The 20199-nt window shown below is 42.5% G+C and overlaps 1 pseudogene; it reads left to right on the plus strand.

The window, feature by feature from the left end:
- The first annotated feature begins 6436 nt into the window (after positions 1 to 6436).
- On the plus strand, positions 6437 to 16794 carry LOC142863064 (mitochondrial outer membrane protein SLC25A46 pseudogene; annotated as a pseudogene).
- Positions 16795 to 20199: the final 3405 nt, after the last annotated feature.

Below are 20199 nucleotides of genomic sequence, written 5' to 3' on the forward strand. Positions count from 1 at the left end.
GAGATTCATTTTTACCACTTTTACTTAATTGTGTATAAGGGAGGGGCAAGAAGATAAGAGATTTCCTGGCTGCACCTCTAGAGACAGGTTACATCCCTCTATCCCACTCCATCATGGTGGGCAGGAAAGCACAATCCAGTCCCCAGGGAAACAGTTTTGTGGTCTGAAGGCCAGATGAACCATCTGATCTACCCCACAGAAGCCTGGGAAGGAACCAATTAATGGGATGGGATACAGGCTATCTTGTCCTTTTCTCCATTTATTTTGTCACTGTCTTAGTCCAGGCCTTCCTCAGTGTCTTTCCAGCACCCTTATACTTGCCTTCTAGTTGATCTATGTGCCGCCTATTTCTTCCTCTCTCATCCATCTTTTACCACGCAGCTGGAACAATCTTATCTGGTCTTGTCTCTTCGTTTCCTGGTGGTTAAAAACATACACTTTGGAGCCAGACTGTCTAGACTTACATCTCTGCTCTGCTATTACTAGTTGTGCTGCATTAGCGAGTAACTCAGTTTCCTCATCTGTAAAATGGGGGTTGTAGTGGATTGAATGGTGGCCCCCCAAAATATATGTCCATGTCCTATTTGCTAACCTATGGATTATCCTTATTTGGAAAAAGATGACTTCACAAATGTAATTAAGTTAAGAGTCTTAGGATGAGATCATCCTGGATTACCCAGTAGACTCTAAATGCAATGACAAGTGTTAAAATCAATTGACCATAAAAATAGGGTTTATTTCTGAATTCTCGATTCTATTTCATTGGTCTATATGTCCTTTTGTGGATCACTTTTATTGAGATATAATCCACATAGCATAAAATTCATCCTTTTAAAGTAACTCAGTGGTTTTTAGTAAATTCACAAAATGGTACACCTTGCAACCATCACCATCAAGTCCAGAATATTTTTATCATTTATAAATCCTGTTTTTGATCCTTTCTTTCCAGACAGTACATTTGGGTGATGGATGGGCTCCGATTCCCCATGTTGCTTTGCCCTTGCAGCTAGGGTGACTGCCTCATCTTGGTTTGTGTGGGACTCTCCTGGTTTTAAAACTGAAAGCCCCATGTCCCGGGAACCCCCTTGGTTCTGGGCACACGGAGACAGCCGTTCTCTGTAGTGCACGTTGTCAGCGCCCTGCACACATTCATTGCAGCTTGGGTGCGTGCCATCTGCCTGCCCACTGACAGCACCTGCATCGCTTTGTTCCAGTTGCCATGGGAGCCTCCTCAGAACAGCAGGCTGGCATGAACCCTGCTCCACAGGACCAGCCTTGATGGCGACTGGAGTACAAATAGCCCAGCTCTTTCCCCTCTGGGGTGGGATAACCCTGAGACAAGAATTTTACACTGGCTCCCACGGTTTCTCCAAAAGGATAAGGTTCATTTGCCCACAGTGGTAGCTCGCTTGATGGTGTGCCCTTTATCATCTGCCTTGCCTCGCTTGTCACATTTCCCTACTCCTAAATCTTTATCTCAGGGTCCTCTTCTGGTCAAATCCAAACTAAGATAGCCCTCACTCCCAGATCTTTGAAATAGACAGCTAACACTTACAAACATACATAAAGCGTTATGCAAATGGAGCTTCCAGTCCCTTCTTCCAACCAGATTGCTGCTCCTGTAGGAATTCTGGGACTGCCAGCACATTGCAGGACAGATCATATCCCCCACCCCTAACACACACGTTCTCTCACCCAGGGAAGATTTACTTCAAAGCTGGAAACTTTCTAGCCATGACTGGCTGGGCTCTATCTGATGGCACGGAAGTGAACCAGCACGTATTATTCCTGTTCATTGTCAATGTAAGGTCCTCTTGGCAGGCAGGATCACACCCGTCTATCTGTCTGAGCCTTCTGAGAGAAATGGATCACAAACGAAGAGCAGCACAAATTCAGAGAAACACAGAATTATGAATGCAGGCAGCTGGAGCAAAGCAACCCTGAGAGTAATGGAGTCTGATTAGAGCCACACCATGAGGACCCCTCACTGCCCCCAAATCTGTTCATGACTCCTGCATGAAATCCCACCATTAGCGAGTCACACCCGATTGTATCTTCCAAAGATGGCTGCACAAATATATATCCATCCTGCATGCTCTTATAATGTGACATCAACACCCCCCCATGGAGACGTAGGGGCCTTGTTACCTCCCCTTGAAACTGGCTGGGCCTTTGGTACTGCCTCAGCCAGTGAGATAGGCAGAAATGATACTGCGTAAACGCTGAGACCAGGTCGTAAAGTCCATATGGGTTTTGTCTGGCTCTCTATTGGGCACTTGCCCTGGAACCCAGTCTCATCATGTTGAGAGGAAGCTCAGGCCACAGGGAAATGCCCCAAGTGGGCTTTGCAGCCTACAGCCAGCATCATGAGCAGATATGTGAAGGGGCCTTCAGATGATGCCTTCCCCTAGCCTTCAAGTCTTGCAGCTAAGGACCAAGACATTGTGGAGTAGTCATGACTTCTCCTCTGTGCTCTGAGTTAGAAAACAGTAAGAGAAACTGAGAGATAACAAAGGATAATTGCTATTTCAAGACACCAGGCTTTGTTAGACAGCAATAGGTTGCTAACATAGGGTTGAATCTCTCGGCTGCGCTAGAAAACAGCCTCTCTAAGCACAAGCAGACCCAGATGGGGAAGCATGAGGCGAGGTATAGTCACTCACAGTGTATTATGAGTCACTTGTACTTGGTGCCACTCCCTCATCTTTTCAAGAAAAGGGATAAGGTTAAAAGTCTCAGGAAATCGGAAGTGGTAATGGGACCAAAGATATTAAAGAGGCAGAAATGGATGTGAGGCATTTTATGGGAAAAGATCTAGACTGAAAGCCAGACAGGACTGGCTTCTAGTTCTAATCATGCCCCTCTCTGACAAAATTTTCTCTAATGTATGCAAGATCCTTCGACACATATTAGCTGTGTGTCGACAGAAAACAGGCCAAACTCTATAAAATAATTTAAAGAGGTTTATTCTGAGCCAAATTTGAGGATCATGACTGGAGCCACACCCAAGAAGCCTTGAGCAAGTGGACTCACTGTGGTTGGGTTATAGTTTGGTTTTATATATTTCAGGCAAACAGGGGTTACAGGGAAAGTCATAAATCAATACGTGGAAGGCATACATTGGTTTGGCCCAAAAAGTTGGGCCATCTTGAAGCGGGGGCTTACAGGTTATAGTTTGGTTTAATGATTCTTTGACTTGTAATTGGTTAAAGACATGAAGCTTTGTCTAAAGGCTTGGAATGTTTTAAGATAAGGAGGTCTATTAATCAGAGACAAGCCACTGGACATATTTGGTGTATAAATTGAGGACCTGCAGGTTTGTCTTGCATAGCCTAACCTATCAATGAGTTACAAAGGATATTTACAAGAAGGTTGGGGGGGCATCATGAGCCATGTCTGACCTCCCTCCTCATGGCAGGCAATTCAGTTTTAGGGTATCCCCTTGGCCAGGAGGGGGGTCCATTCAGTTGGCCAGTGTGGTGGAAGCCTTAATATTTTATTTTAGTTCATATGTGTGACCTTGAACATAGCCTAGTTTCCTCATTTATAAAGCACTCCCAATAATACCTACCCATCTCCCAAGATTTCAGAGAAAAGCAAACAAGACAATTGTTATGAAGGCAAATTGTACATGTAACTTAAGAAAGTCAAGGATGTGGTTGATAGAACATCGAAATTGGAGTCAACAGATCTAGGTTCTAGTCCAGGCTTTGATAGTAACTCACTGTGTAATGCTTGGCAAAGTCACTTCCCTCTCCATTGCAGCCTGCATAAGGCTCATACAAATAGAATACTCACCTCTAGACCCAAGCATCCCCGTTGCAAGAAGACCTTCAGTCAACAGTATCAGCAGAAGGTTTCATATCTCAAAGTCACTAATCCAGGTAACAAGGTATGGTCAAGGTCAAAGTAGGGTCAAACTGGCAAGGCGAGAAGCCAGTTATCAGGAGGGTTAAGGCAGTCCAAGGTGAGTACCAGTGTCTATATGAGAGCAAAGGACCAGGGATGCAGCCAATAGCTGGTAATGGGACCTCCACTGACAATATATATAGAAGGTAGGAGCCTGGACTCTGCAGCCGGAACACCTGAGTTCCATTTCACAGCTCTACTATTGAGTAGCTCTGCCAACCTTGAGCATGTTAGTTAACTTTACTATGCCTTGGCTTCCTCACCTGTGAGATGGAGGTGATGACTGCAGCACCTTCTGGACAAGGTTACCGTGAGGACTGCTTGAGCTTGTGCGTGACAGTCCCACACCTAGGGACTGTCCCTCGGTGAGGCCTTTGGGGCTGATGTTTCCCACAGTAATGAAAATGACGGCTATAGAGCTAATTTTAGGAGGTACATTCACAAGTCCTTCAATGTAAAATCACACCCTTCCTCCACCTCCATATCCTCCCCATCCTGCAATAAAATAAAATAAAATCTCTCTTCAATTCTCTGTTGATCTTTCTGACTATACCCAGGAGGAAGTGTCAGCTTGGTGCTAATGTCTTTAGCCCTGCCCTAGCCCTTGCTAATTCACTAGTGCCCCTCTGTTAACAACGCAGGCTTGGAGCCCAGGGCCTTCCCTGCAATGGTGTCTAGCTACAATTTAATAACATTTTGATTTGTTATATTTATTTTCATAGTTACTTTCTCTTTATGGCAGGTGATTCTGGTTTTCCATTTATAATATTGATTTAAAATTCTTTTAAAGTAATATATTTATGTTTTTTAAAACGAAAATCTATTTCAAAATATTAATATACTGTGGATGCATGGTTCTTAGATACAGGAAAAAATGAAGGCAGTAAAAAAAATAACTGAAATTTTGAAAAACATGGTATTAGGCTACAAAGGGCAGAGATGTGGATAACATCACCAAAGAACTACATAGATCTTCCAACAACTAAAACACGTTTCTTAGTCCCAAATTGTGTCCCTACAGTCCCCCGTTCTGCTTCTCAAGACCCCAGGGACTCACACTGCTCTCCTGTCCTTTCAAATGCTGCCAGAATGTAAATTGGCACACATTTTGAAAAATTTGTCACATGCATCCCTTAGAAAACAGCAATTCCATTTCTAGGAAATTTTTAAATAAAATAATCATGGATGTGCTCAAAGCTGCATGGCTGAGAATATTTGTGGCTATATTATTTACCATAGGGAAAAACCGGCAACCACCTAAAGGGCCAACAAGAGGGGACCAGCTGAGCAAATGGTTGTGCAGCCCAAAACGAACCAATCTGACAACAACAACATGCCAAACACTCTGCATCAAGCACTTCTCTAGGAATTTCACACATGTTGACTCATTTAATCCTCACAAGAATCCTACAAGGTAAATATTATTATTAGCCCATTTTACAGGTGAGAAAACTGAAGCACAGAAAGGTTTGCTCTCATGCCCAAGGTCACACAGCTAGTAAATGGTAGAGGGGACATTTGAAACCAGGCCATCTAGACATAGAGTCCATGTTCTTAATCACTATGCTGTAGTCCTCACATTGAAGCTGGTGTTGCAGAGGAAAATTTATTGACAGAAGAAAGCATTTCCAACATGTAAGTGAAAAATACAGGCAGAAAAAAAGTCTGGAAAAACATCAAACGTCAAAGAGGTTATTTCTGGTTGGTAGAATTGTTATTTTGTTTGTTCTTAACATGTGTTTGCCAGGTTTTCTGTACTGACTGCTTCTTACCTTTAATTATAGAAATGAGACTTATGAAAAGATGACTTTTCTCCATTCTCTGCTCCTTCTAAAGACAATACAATTGGTTCTTTGTGGTCACAGTAAAAATGGTGATGATAATAAAAGCCAACATTTCATGAGCTCTTTGTACGCAAATGGATTGACGAGCACGATCTCATTTACCTCTTTCCAGCCAGAACCACCACGTACAGCCTCCCTGGCTGTGCACTGCACCACTCCGAGGGCACCACTCCGAGGGGCACCACTCCGAGGGGCACCACTCCGAGGGGCACCACTCCGAGGGGCACCACTGATACATTGTCTGTATTACGGAATGTATTGTGAATGGTGCCCCTTGGCACCATGCAAGATGACTGCCCTGACAGCATCCCTGAGGACTAGATGTTCTCACACTCTTCATTTTATGGGAGTGGAAATGAGGGCACAGAGAGGCTAATTAACTTCCCCATATCACGAAGCCAGTGGGCAGAGCTGGTTGAAACCCAGCTGTCTGACTTCAGGGTCTGCTCTCTTCATTTTGATTACAGCGACGACAAAGGCAGCGAAGTAAAAGCTGGACGTCCCGACAAGAATTTCAGAACCAACAGAGGCATTGTGACAACACAAACAGTTCGCTGGCCAAAAGGTAGGACACCTGCGCTCCAGTCCGTGCTCTGTCCCCACCTGGCTGTGTGACCTTACGAAAGTTCCTTTTTTCCCTCTGGGCTCCAGTTCTCTGTCTGTAAATCGGGGAATTAGACAAGATGATCTTGAAGCTCTCGTGCGGCTCTGAGAGCCTACAGTTACAGATGGCAGCCCAACATGGGCCGCATCGCGCCTCCCACTCAGCCGGCCGGCTCCTCCTGCTCGCTGGAGGCAGCGTCACTGACCTACTTTGTGTGGGGGCACTAGGAGGGAGCGAAGAGCCGAAGGCTGGCCCTCCCGAGAGGCAGCTGCCGGTCGGTCAGTGCCGTCTCACCCTTTCCCACTCCCCCCCCCCCCCCCCCCCCCCCCCCCCCCCCCCCCCCCGCCCTGCTCCTCAGACTGCAGCAGGCTGAAATATCTGACAGGCGCCACGTGGTTTCGATGCAGTGCTGGTACTTTTCAATCGCCTTGGTGATGCGCCAGGGTATTTTCTGACTTTCCAAATGTGCTTTGTTAAAGTCGTTCTTGCAGGATCTTCAAGATGTTTTATTAAATAAAACAGCAAGGTGCAGTGTGTACAGAGTGAGGAAAATGATGTAAACATGCATTTGTGTTTGCAGAGAGAGAAAGAATGAATATCTCTGGAAGGAAACAGGAGAGACTGGCTACCAGTTGCTTCCTGGGAGGGACACTGAGGTGAGGCAGGACACAGGTAGGAGGGAGCCTTTATGCCTTTTGAATGTGCAGGTCTTACAGGGTCAATTTTTTAAAAATCAGCAAAAGATTCTTCCTTCAATACTTCCTGAATGTATTAGTTTGCTAGGGCTGCCATACAAGTACCACAGACCAGGTGGCTTAAACAACAGAAACTTATTTTCTCACAATTTTAGAGACTAAAAGTCCAAGGCCAAGGTGCCAACAGGGTTGGTTCCTTCTGAGGCCTCTCTCCTTGGCTTGTAGATGGCACCTTCTCCCGTGCCTTCACATGGTATCCTTCTGTGTGTGTCTATGTTTGAATTTCTTCTTATAAAGACACCCGCCACAGTGAATTGAGGTGCATCCTAGTGACCTCGTTTTAATGTCTTGCCTCTTTAAAGACCCCATCCCTAGATACAGTCGCATTCTAAAGTGCTAGGGGGTGAGACTTCAGCACATGACTTCTGGGGAGACGTAATGCAAGCTGTAACACTGGCCTATGCCCATGAACTCAGCCCCTTCAGACCAGTGGCCCTCCAAGGGGCACGTGCAGTTGTGTTCATTCAACTTGAATTGAGCATCTCTTGGGAGGGAAGCACTGTTTTAGGGCTGGACTAATACCAGACTGAGCGAGATTTGATTCTGGCCAGAAGGTAGCTAGGGAAGTGAGGAAGCGCTAGAGCAGGACTCAGAAGACCCGATCATCAACTCCTGGCCATAACCCCTGCCGCCGAGCTAGCCGGGACAACAGTTTAGCCGCCAGTTTTATGATGTGTGAAGTACAGGCCGCACATACCTCAAAAGGTTGTTGGGAGGGTTGAAGGAGAAAAGGCAGGTGGAACGCCTGGCACACAGTCAGCGCTCCGTGCCTCGTGCTCACCGCCCGCCGCTCCGGCTGCGCGTGGCAGCAGGGGGCAGGGTCTGTGGCTTTTGCCCAGGTCGCTGGACTGGAACTGCCAGCGCCGTTTTGCCGCCGTGAGGGGGTGTGCCTGAGTTCCTGGTCGTGCTGTTTGAGCGCGTGGCTCAGCCTTGCTCGCAGCCACCGCTAGCCCTGAATGTCTTGGTTATGTGAGCCAGTGAGCTTTCTTTACGTCCTATACCAGTTTCGGCCTGGTTTCCTGCCACGTACAACCAAAGGAACAGCACACACAGGATTAGTTCTACAAGACTTCTCTCCGCTTGCAAGTCTAATCCTTTCTACGTGGGCCTAGAACTATTCACTGCTAAACATCAATCCATTCATCCAACAGCTTGCAGAGTCTGACCCTCTGCAGTTGACGAATCCCTTCCATAAACTGGGGCATGGGGTGTGTGTGTGTGTGTGTGTGTGTGTGACAGAGAGAGAGAGACAGACAGACAGACAGACAGAGGGAGAAAGAGAGAGAGACAGACAGACAGAGGGAGAGAGAGAGAGAATAGATATTGGAGGCGGGCAGGAGATGAAATGAGCTTTGACCGATAACTGCACCTGCCGGGTGTATCCAGACGCTGATTCTGGACCAGCCAGGACACTTCGCTATAAAGTGACTGATTTTGAGCTCTGAGCCAGTGGTGTGCGAGAACTGATTTGCATTAGCTAACAAGATGATTTGTTAAATATCTGGGAACTTCATGGCTGCTCCTAAAACTGTTGGTACCTTGAAATTGGCCATGATGAGAGTATTTATACCTTGGATATCACCAAACATTACAGATCAAGGAACTTCTTCCCCTTGGAGGATCTGTTTGCCAGCAAACCATAGGCCCTGACCTTGATTCAACAGGTCCCTAAATGGCCAGCAAGAAGGACTGCTAATCACATGTAAGGGAGATCTAATAAAAAATTTAAAAAAAGAAAGAAAGAAAAAAAGAATGACTGCTAAATAACAACCACCAATATATCTATTTCGCTCCATAGCCTTTCTCATATATAACCTCTTATCTTTCCAGCAATGTTGGGAAGTAGAAATTATTACTGATATTCTACAGATAAGACAATCACAGGCTAGAGAAATGTCTCCCTGTGGTCTGGTGGCAGAGCTAAGAAATAAACTCAGGTCTCTGGACCCCATGCCTGAGGTTGTCTCCCTGACGCCCTGCAGGAGGTGATTGGAATATCGAAACAGGGTCTAAACAAGCAATTTGGTCACTGGGTATGGAAAAGCTATTTCTGTAAAAAGAGTGTTTTAACAATGTCTTTCTGAACAGAGGTGGCCAATTAGTAAGGCAGTTGCCCACGGATTAGCAGTAATACTACATATTCAATCTGCTGAGAAAACACAGCATTGTTTCTAATAATTTATATATCTCACACTTGTACAAAATTTTTTGGTTTATAAAGTTCTTTCAAGTATGTTGCCTCTGCAATCAACTCTCTTAAAATGCTTAGATTCTTGGGCCCTGTAGGGCAAACTGATTAACCCAAAACCCACCACCAACACTCTTCTCCCTTAACTGCCTCTACTAAAATAGCCTAGAGAAATTGAATATTTACTTTTTCAGCCTCCCTTAGAAACCTACAGACAGGTGATCTAGTTCTGGCAATTGGGACTTAAGCAAAAGTCTGCTTTCTTGAAAAAAAAAGTACTGACTTTTCCCCTTTCATCCTGCCTTAAATAAGGATGTGATACCTGGTGTTGCAGCAGCCATTTTGTAACCATGAGGTGACAAGACAAAAAGCTAAGCACAGCAGACAGAGCAGAAAGACACCAAAAGTATGAGTCCTTGATAGTATTATTGAGTCTGTACTAGGCTGCTTCTTCTGAATCTTTCATTATGTGAGAAATATAAACCACTGTTATTTGGGCATCCTGTTATCTACAGTGGAAACAGTCCTAATATAATTAGCAATTCTAGTTCCAGGAATTTGCCATAGAAATCATCTATAAAAGAGAAAAATTAACAGTCTAAATGTCCAACAATAGAAGGTGGATTAAATAAATTGTGGGGTGGCCATACACTGTATACTATTCAGTTATATTGGAAACTGTATTGAAGTCAAGTGATTCTTAACCTTGTACTCTTAAGAAAATGCCCTTAAATTACCTATAGACATTTTTGTATGCTTGTATATGTGCCTTTTTCTGAGTACATAATTCTTATCAGATTCTCAAAGTTTTCCCAAAAAGTTTAAAAATCACTACAGGTTGAACATCCAAAATCCAAAAATCTAAAATCTGAAATGCTCCAAAATCCAAAACTTTTTAAACACCCATATGACACTCAAAGGAAATGCTCACTGGAGCATTTTGAATTTCTGATTTTTGGATTTGAGATGCTCAACTGGCAAGTATAATGCAAATATTCCAAAATTTGAAAAATCTAAAATCTGAAACACTTCTCGTCCCAAGCATTTTGAATAAGGAATTCTCAATATACAACAAATTAATATTTGCAGACATAGAAAGATGTTCATAATATTTTGAGGGGACAGAAATTTACAAAACAGTATGTACAATATTCTTTCATATTGGAAAAAATTGCATATATGTTATAAATGTAAGGTATGTATGGTAGTGGGCTAAAATTTACAGAATGCAAACTTGGGTATTAAAAAATAGCTTTATTTATTTAAACTGAACTTATATTAGGCTATCGTATGGCATTCTTGATTATAGAAAACTTATTCTTTTTTTTCCAGTTAACTGCAACAGCGTGAAGAAAACATAATCTTGCGATTCAAAGTAACTTAGACTGGCCAGGCGCGGTGGCTCATGCCTGTAATCCTAGCACTCTGGGAGGCCGAGGCGGGCGGATTGCTCGAGGTCAGGAGTTCGAAACCAGCCTGAGCAAGAGCGAGACCCCGTCTCTACTATAAATAGAAATAAATTAATTGGCTAGGTAATATATATAGAAAAAATTAGCGGGGCATGGTGGCACATGCCTATAGTCCCAGCTCCTCGGGAGGCTGAGGCAGGAGGATCGCTTGAGCCCAGGAGTTTGAGGTTGCTGTGAGCTAGGCTGACGCCACGGTACTCACTCTAGCCTGGGAAACAAAGTGAGACTCTGTCTCAAAGAAAACCCCCAAAAAACAAAGTAACTTAGAGACTTCCTGATTTAAAGTGATCAGTTCAAGATCATTTTCTGCTCCTCTGCTCTCTAGGGGAGGTTTAGTTCTTCAGTGGACAGATGCATTGTTCCGAGATCCTGAGGAGCAGCACCTGGTCCCAGGTACCTCTGTTCTTCCCTGGAGTCTGTGGTTCACCTTCTCTGGTCCCCATCATCAAGCTCTGATACCTGCTGCTAATGCCTGTGGCCCGCCTGTCTGCCAACAGAAATGTCCTTGCACTCCGGGTTTACCTTTTTACCTCGGTTTACCTTGATTTCTTCTCAGCCTGTTTGATATTCAGCACAGAGGTCCATGGGAAATTTTTAGTTTCCCACATGGGAAAGGATGCCCTCAGCCTTGTCCAAACAATGACTGCTTTGCCCTCAGGGTATCAGGTTTGACATGGAGTGACTTTAATGAACTTGCATCCTGGGAAGAGAGGCTCAAGTGGCTTCACGTGCGTGTTCTCACGACAGCTATTCAGGGTGTCCACTCCCAGTCTCGGGTGTGGGGCAGAGCTCTGGGCCCGTCTCGGAACCTAGGTGGTGCGTCAGCTCTGGTCTCATCCCTCTAATTTGCATTTCCTCTCCAGATATTCCAACTCTAATCTCTTTTTGGACCTGCACTCTTCTTCTTTCTGGAGTTTATCTTACAAATCATGTGCTCTGAGTCTTCCAAGTTTACTGTTTTATGTACAAAGTCAGGCTGCTGCAAATCTGGAGATAAAACATTGTTTGTCCTGTCACAAAATCCTGGCTCTTGTGAATAAAAAGTACTTTAAGGCCAGGTGCGGTGGCTCACGCCTATAATCTCAGCACACTGGGAGACTGAGGCAGGAGGATTGTTTGAGCTTAGGAGTTCGAAACCAGCCTGAGCAAGAGTGAGACATCGTCTCTACTAAAAATAGAAAAATTGCCAGGCATGGTGGCATGTGCCTGTAGTCCCAACTACTCAGGAGGCTGAGGCAAGAGGATCACTTGAGCCTAGGAGTGTGAGGTTACAGTGAACCATGATGACACCACTGCACTCTACCTAGGGCGACAGAGAGAGACTTTGTCTCAAAAAAAAAGCTTTGACTATCAAACTTTTGTTCCTGCTATACATTTTCAAGTCATTTTATGAGTAGTCAGGAATTTGATCTTTTGTTTTTGTAGACTATTTATTGTCCCTCATGGGTAGTACCTGTAAAAGGCCTGAATTGTAGGTATAAAACACAAAAGAGACAAGGTCATGTTTTAAGAGGAAACAACCCCTTAATAATTCAAAATGTTTTCCTGCTTTGTGTGCATTGGAAAAGATCTGAAAAGTTACATGCTGAGGTGTTAGCAGTTATGATCTCTGGAAGATAGGAGTATATTAACATAATAGTTATGGTAGAAGTTACAGAGAACCCAACTAGCAGTGGCTAAAAATAGCAAGGATTTATTCTTCTTGAAAAATAAGTCTGGAGGTAGGCGGCTGCTGGTCTTGGCTCGGCAGCACAAGACTGTCAGGGGCAGGATCTGCGCAGTTTCCTTGCCTTTCCCTGTGGTCTCAAGCTGGCACGTGTGCAACTGCACATGTTATGTTCTGTTACATCTGTTCCTTTCAGCCAGAAAGGCAAAAGCCTTATGTTTTTATCTCATTGGCCAGAACTGGGTCACATGGCCACCCCAGCTGCAAGGGAGGCTGGGAAAACCAGGGGGCAGGCTGGCATTGGGTTAGCCAGCCAAATAGCCTACCACAAGGGATATTTGCAATTTTTCTTCTTGTTTCTCTGCATCTTCTAATTTCCCCACTATTGACAAGTATTCTAAGTGCTATATTTAATTAAACACAAATAAATAAAACTTAGAAACCAAATACACTGCCTCGTTGGATTGTCCCAGCTCCTTGCCCTATATATAATCTCACCCTAGTATTGGGAGAAGGTAAAGCTCAGAAGTCAAATGACTTTTCCAAGGACACATGGCAAATTATTGACAACACTAAACAAAGAATACAGGCATCCAGACTCCAAGTCCCCTGATTTTTGCACTATAACAAATTTTCTGTTAAATAAATATTAGGAGACAGATAAATGAAACTTCAGAGTTATGTTGATGGAGAGGCTACTAAAAGTTAGTTAAGCACAAGCACAAAAGGCCCAGTTCCCACATTTCAAGCGACACTGAGTCAGATTGTACTGACTGTCCGTGGTGCCTCTCTAAGTCCTTCCTACCTCCCTCTCCTCTCCCCTCCACCCTCCATCCTCGTATTCTCTGCCCGGCCCTTCCTTCCTGCCACCCCAACCAAGTGCCACTCAGTGGGAAACAGCTCCCGCTTTCCCCCAGTTACACCCCAGTCTGATTCCTGATTCTACCACCCACTGCCCATGGTATCTTCATCCACATTCTGACTACCAGGAAGAGGCAAGATTACAAGAGGCGACTCTGCACAATGACATTTAAAGAGCTTCCTGGAGAGAAGAAAGACCCTGTGAAGATCCAGGGAAAGGATGGCCATCCGTAACCCAAAGACAAGAAATTGACCCTGCCAAAACCTCGATCTCAAACTTTTAGCCTCCAGAATTAAGAAAAAATAATTTTCTGTTGTTTAATCAAAATAAGCAAATAAAAATAATTTTCCTGGAAGCCCCGCTCAAGTACTGTCATCTTCAGAGAAGACTGAGAAATAACGTTTTTGTGTGGGCACATTGCTATTCCCAACTAAAACCAGAATCTTGTTATTAAGGAAAAAGAAGGAGGATGGTTACTGGGTAAGCCGCCAGCTCTTGCTGCTATACTACCTTCAGAAACAAGAAAAGGAAAGACTGGTGCTGTGGCATGTGCCTGTACTCCCAGCTACTCAGGAGGCCAAGGCAGGAGGATCACTTGAGCCCAGGAGTTCAAGTCCAGCCTAGGAAACATAATGAGACCCCATCTCTGAAAAATAAAAAATTTAAAAAAGAAAGAAAGAAAGAAAAGGTGAATAAACGCTGGATAGGCAGCTAGCTGCCTCTACTATATCATCCTTGGAATTCCTTCTGAGGAGAGTACTATACATGGTTGGGAAGAATTCTTTGAGGAACCACTTAGGTAGATGATAAGACATCCAGGAAGCATGGTCCGAGATTTATGGGCCCCTAAAACTCATCTTTTAGGGGAGAGGGTTCAGATTAACTGGAGGCCTTTCCCTTTGCTGAATAGAGATGTAAATTTGAACATAGAGCTGTTTTGTTTGCACAACAGAGAGACTGACACTGCCAAGAGTCCTGTTTGTTTTCATTCTTAATACCCGACCACATTCAGCCTCTTCTTCAAATACCCTTTCAACAAATATTTGAAGAATGATGGTTTGAAGGCATGCCAAATTATTAGCCCGCCTGGGATAATTACTTGTGCTCACCAATCGCCGGTCCTCCTGTCGTCTCTGAGCACACGGGCGGCCACTCCACCCAGCCCTCTCGCACCCACGCAGGGCTGTGTGACCAGCTCTGGCCGGCAGGTGGTAAGCAGAGGTGACATGTTCCACTTCCAGGTCTGAGCATCCAAGAGCAGAAGCCGGTACCTGTCACTTCTCTCGCGGCCTGTGGCGGATGAGGTGTGGTGTCGCACGGTGGAGCGCGAGACAGGCAGCCAGGGGCTGGGTGTCCGCACGGGCGCGGCTGCCCCGGCCGTGGGTGGGCTCTTAGTTGGCTATGGCAACTCAAGAATTAAAGCTTTCATAACAGCCCCAAAGCAAAACCACATAAATGTCCGTCGACTGATAAGTAAACAAAATGCAGTCTGTCCATAGACCACCATGGAATATTATTCAGCAATAAGAAGGAAAGACTACTAACATCTGCTACAACATGGGGAGCCTCGAAACGCTGTGCGAAGTGAAGGAGGCCAGACACAAAGGGCCACACAGGCTATGGCTCCATGTCTATGAAATGTGCAGAGTGGGCAAAGACAGAGACAGAAAGCAGAGTAATGACTGCCCAGGGCCGGGCTGGGAGAGGTCCTCAGGAGTGACTGCTAGCAAGTATAGGGTTTGGTTTTGGAGTGATGATGGCCTAAAATTAGATAATGAAGATGGTCGCACAATTCTGTGAACACACTAACAGCCGTTTAACTGTACAGCTTAAATGGGTGAATTTTATGATATATTAATTTTATCTAATATAGTTAGTTGTCTTATAAAAAAGAAATGTTTTTGTTGTGTTCAACCACTGAGTTTCAGGGCTAATTTAATAATACCTTAGCATGATCTGGTCTATCCTAGATAAAAACCCTGCCCCATGCCGACGTGTCCGTGGTCAGCCCAGGCTGTAATAAAGTGAACATAAGCTACTACGGGGGAGGGGAAGCTGTGTGGCCTTCGGTCGCCGTGGCCGGGTGTGGGTGGCTCCGGGTGGGCTCGCGTCACCCTGGCCTGGCTGCGGGCATCCGCGCGCCCCGACGGATTGGATGGCTTGGGCTACCGCGGTGGTGCCCGGGACGAGCAGGGTTTTGGCGGCGCCTTCCCTGCAAGGTCCTTCAGCTCCGGGTCGGACCTGGGCCACTGGGTGACGACTCCCCCAGACATCCCCGCAGCCGCGACCTGCAGGGGCGAGAGGAGCCGGGCCCACGGAGTGCCCTCCGCTCCACCCGTACGCAGGCCCCCAGAGGAACCTTGCCCCGGCTCGGCGGCGGCAGCGTGCAGGGCAGAGCAGTGAACAGTTGGATAGATTTGCTGGATTTGGTATTGGACTTGCAAGTCTCTGCACAGAAAATGTACTGGCCCATCCTTGCATTGTTCTATGCCGCCAATGTCAGGTCAATTACCATGCTCGGCATTGTCATCTCACTCCATTTACAGTCATCAATATCATGTACAGCTTCAACAAAACTCAGGGACCAAGAGCCCTATGGAAAGGAATGGGAAGTACATTTATTGTCCAGGGTGTCACACTTGGAGCAGAAGGCATAATTAGTGAATTCACACCTTTGCCAAGAGAGATTTCACACAAATGGAATCCTAAACAAATAGGAGAACACCTTCTACTGAAATCTCTAACTTACACAGTGGCAATGCCATTTTATTCAGCAGGTCTAATTGAAACAGTACAGAGTGAGATAATGCTGGCATTTTGGAATGTGTTAAAGAAGGAATTGGAAGAGTGATGGGCATGGGAGTGCCTCATAGCAAACGACTTCTTCCCCTTCTTTCCTTGATCTTCCCTACGGTGCTTCATGGAGTTCTTCATTACATCATTAGTTCAGTTATTCAGAAGTTTGTCCTACTCGTTCTAAAGAGAAAGACTTGTAATAGCCACCTAGCTGAGAGCACTAGCCCTGTACAGAATATGCTGGATGCTTATTTTCCAGAACTTATTGCTAACTTTGCAGCCAGTCTTTGTTCTGATGTTATACTTTACCCATTGGAAACAGTTTTGCACCGCCTTCACATTCAAGGAACACGCGCAATAATTGACAACACAGACCTTGGCTATGAAGTGCTTCCAATTAATACACAGTATCAGGGAATGAGAGACTGTATCAATACCATAAAGTGGGAGGAAGGAGTGCTTGGATTTTATAAAGGGTTTGGTGCTGTTATAATACAGTACACACTGCATGCAGCCGTTTTACAGATTACCAAAATTATTTACTCTACACTTCTTCAAAATAGCGTTTGAGATTTAGGTTCCATCACTGGTTAGTCCAGAAGAAATAATCTGGATACTTTACTATGAAATTATGAGGGATAAAAGTGAAATACTGGGGGGAAAATGGATTGGAAAGTGAAATTGCTTTTAAAAAAAAGCCTGTGCCCATGCTGATTATCTTGACTCTTCATTTTTTATAAGGAATAGGTATATATTTGGATCACAGTGCTTCCAAATTTGGAAACTCAATAAAAGTAACACTTAAACAAATTAAATTCTAGTTAGCGAAATACTCATGCTGAAGTAAAAATGATCGTGGGCAGAAGTAAAACTTTATCAAATATAAAACAAAATTTCATAGAGCTGAACCTATTGGAATATTTGTTACGTGTTTATTTTACCTTCCAGATTGATGTTAGTATATTATCCTTAATATAATCTGGATATTTTACTTTTAAGCAAATAAATTATATCATCATTGAAAAAGACTAAGAGGATTATATTTGGCAATCTGTATGTAGGAGATGAAGGATTTTAAATTGCATTGTCCCTATATGACAATTTTAATGGCTGTATATATGTATTTTACAAAGCCATTTGTGTACACACATGTGACTTCGAATTTCCTTCATCTCTGTAAGTTTTCTATACTTAGGTCAGCTTATTGCATAAAATTAAGTCATGTATTTTCTGCTTGAACATCAGAATACAGCATAAAAAGCCAAGGTACCCAAATGATGTTAAGTCAAATATAGCATACTTGTCCATATCCAAACCCAGGATTTCAGTGCCAGAAACTTAAAAATTCGCCATGTTTATAAAGTTTGGTTTGTTTAGCTAGTTGTATGAATCGTCAGGCTACTTTTAGAGCCAATCTTAAGAGAGAATATAAAATAATCATGACAACTATTACTGTTTCCACATTTGCAAATTGTGTACTTAAAGGAACCTCATTTGCCTTTCATTTCTGAATGACTTGTCTTAGAGGAAACAAAATTAAAATTCACCTGGGAATTTGTGCCTCTTACCTACTGTATAGTCATCATTAAATAATGGCTTCAATTTTTTTTTTCTTTCAGATTTTACTTAAGGTTTTGTTTTCCAAACTAGATATACATAAAGGGAAAAGCAAGTTTTTCTTATCACCTTTTATTTAAACGTGTTTGGATGAATACTGAAGAAAAAATACATACCTTAAAGGAAACTTATCCATGTGTTTTATGGAGGAGGGGGAAAAGTACATTTCAATAGATAAGCAAAAAAAAATTATTAATCAGTTTAATAAAAAAAATTCTGTCCCTAAATTTAATTTATTGGGTTAAATTCTTTGTATAGTAAAATGATGTGTTTGCTCGATCGTTAAACATTTTAAAGTTTCATTTCTTCACATGGATGATCACAGTTTTACTGTGAATGTTTAGTTCTCTGAAGCACAGTGACTCTGCACTGACGTTGTCCAACTGAGAATGCGTACAAACTGAAATGCATTTTACTTGCTAAATGTCACAGAATGGTTGCTTTTTAATAGTATTGGAGCCGAAGAAAAAGACATCTAAAAAGTTTAAAATAATATATAAGTAGTGGCTTTCTCTACTGTCTTGTGTGTGTATGTTTTAATTACTGAAACACCTAAGTTTTCCATCTTTAAATTCCACCAAGAGGGGCAAAATAAAATTAGACAGCTTTGATCACATTTTGTATGTTATCATTAATCTTTTAGATCATGGATTACTTTGTCCAACCTATGGCATTTAAATTGTTTTCATTGCTTTTGAACTGCCAAATAACTTTTTAGATGTTCATAATATGTTCAACTTCCTAAAAACCTTCCATTTTTATTATAATCAAAGTAGTTTCAAGTAAACCAGAAAATTTAGTTTCACAAAATTTCTGGAACAGAATCTGAGTGGAATGAAGTATTTACTAGTGAAAATCTGTGAGATCCTTTATTTAGCTAAAGATGAGATATTTCATTATTATTTGTTGGAAATTAGTATGAAAATATAATTTCATACATTATGGAATAATTATTAGACTGATGGGATGAACCACACATGTAAGGTTGGTCTTATTTTCTGTCTTTTTTGGATAAAGAGAAATTAACGTTAAAACTAAAATTAATATGTAGAAAGTAAAATACTAATTAATTTTACTGCCATTCCAATTTAGTTGAAATATAAAATCCTTAAAAGTCAAGCACTTACATTTAAGCTGGCCAAATATGTTTCATTGAATTTAGAAAGAATAAATAAAATAACCAGACTCTTTTCCTTTTCAATATTGCTACTTCTCTTTAACATGGGTTCCAAAATCAAATATCCATGAGCTGTATTTCCTAATAATATCTTAGAATAAAATTTTTTAAAATTTAATATGACTAATACTAATGTGAGTAAGATTCTATTAAAGTGGTCCACAGCCCACTGGTCTTTATGTAAGTCAGATTTTGGCCATGGAACTTGTGATAATGCTTACCTTACATTGTATGGTTTCTTAATTTGAGACACATAGACTGAAAGCAACTGAATAAAAAACTGGTAAATATTAACCTACTATGTAAAGTGAATGTATGAATTGATTTACTAAATTTGTGTATATAGACTTCCCTGAGATGCCCTTCTCAATTTTATTCTATGGGTCCTTAAAACAAAATCCCTAGAATCATAAGGTTATTTCAGCCTCCAAACTCCCTGCACTAGATGTTATAAATATGAAGTAGTAAAAGCAAGCTAATTTGAAAATGATTATGGATTAGGGTACTTGATAGCCAGTGCTTTTAGAAACATACAAAACTGGAGAGGCAAGAGGTCTTTCTCACTTTTGCAGCTGTACCTGACTACTCAAAACTGTTCTTTTTGCACGGGCTTTGTTATAACTGCACAAAGCATTCATTTTATTGATTGGGCACAAATGGCTCAGTATTTTTGTACAAGTATTCATATATCTGTTCAGAAAATGGGAAAAAAAACTGCTTGGATATTTATCAGTTGACATTATGTAGGATGTTTGCCTGCTGATCTTTTAGGATACAAAGGACTACTTTGCCAGATCTTAAAAAGATAGCCAGGTTTGAATTATCTTCAAAACTTATATAAGCAGATAAAATCTCTTGATAACAATTCACGCTGCACTAGAATTTGAATGATACTTAATGTTGGCATTTCTGTTTTTCAAGCCATTGTACATAAGAGATTTCTCTCAACACACACAAACTGAATGTGTAATGTCTTAACTTTTGAATCACTTAATATCATTGATATGGTACCAAGTTATATAGCAGAGTAACAAAACTTGTGATTTGACAATGAATCTTATTACAGTATGACCTCACCTGGAGGTATTTTGTCTGTATGTCTTTTTTTTTAAGTTGTTTTTGTCTCACTGGTACTTTAAATGTTTTGGGTAAATTATGTAATATGAGAAGTTCAATAAAATGTTGAAGTAAAACCAGAAAAAAAAAAAAAAACAAACAAAAGATACTACGGGGGCATAGATCAGGGGTCAACTAACTCCACCCGGCGAATGGTGGAAGAAGTAACATTTGAGCTCTGTGTTGCATAATGAGT

Source organism: Microcebus murinus, chromosome 21 (genome assembly GCF_040939455.1).
Source record: "Microcebus murinus isolate Inina chromosome 21, M.murinus_Inina_mat1.0, whole genome shotgun sequence".
Lineage (NCBI taxonomy): Eukaryota > Metazoa > Chordata > Mammalia > Primates > Cheirogaleidae > Microcebus > Microcebus murinus.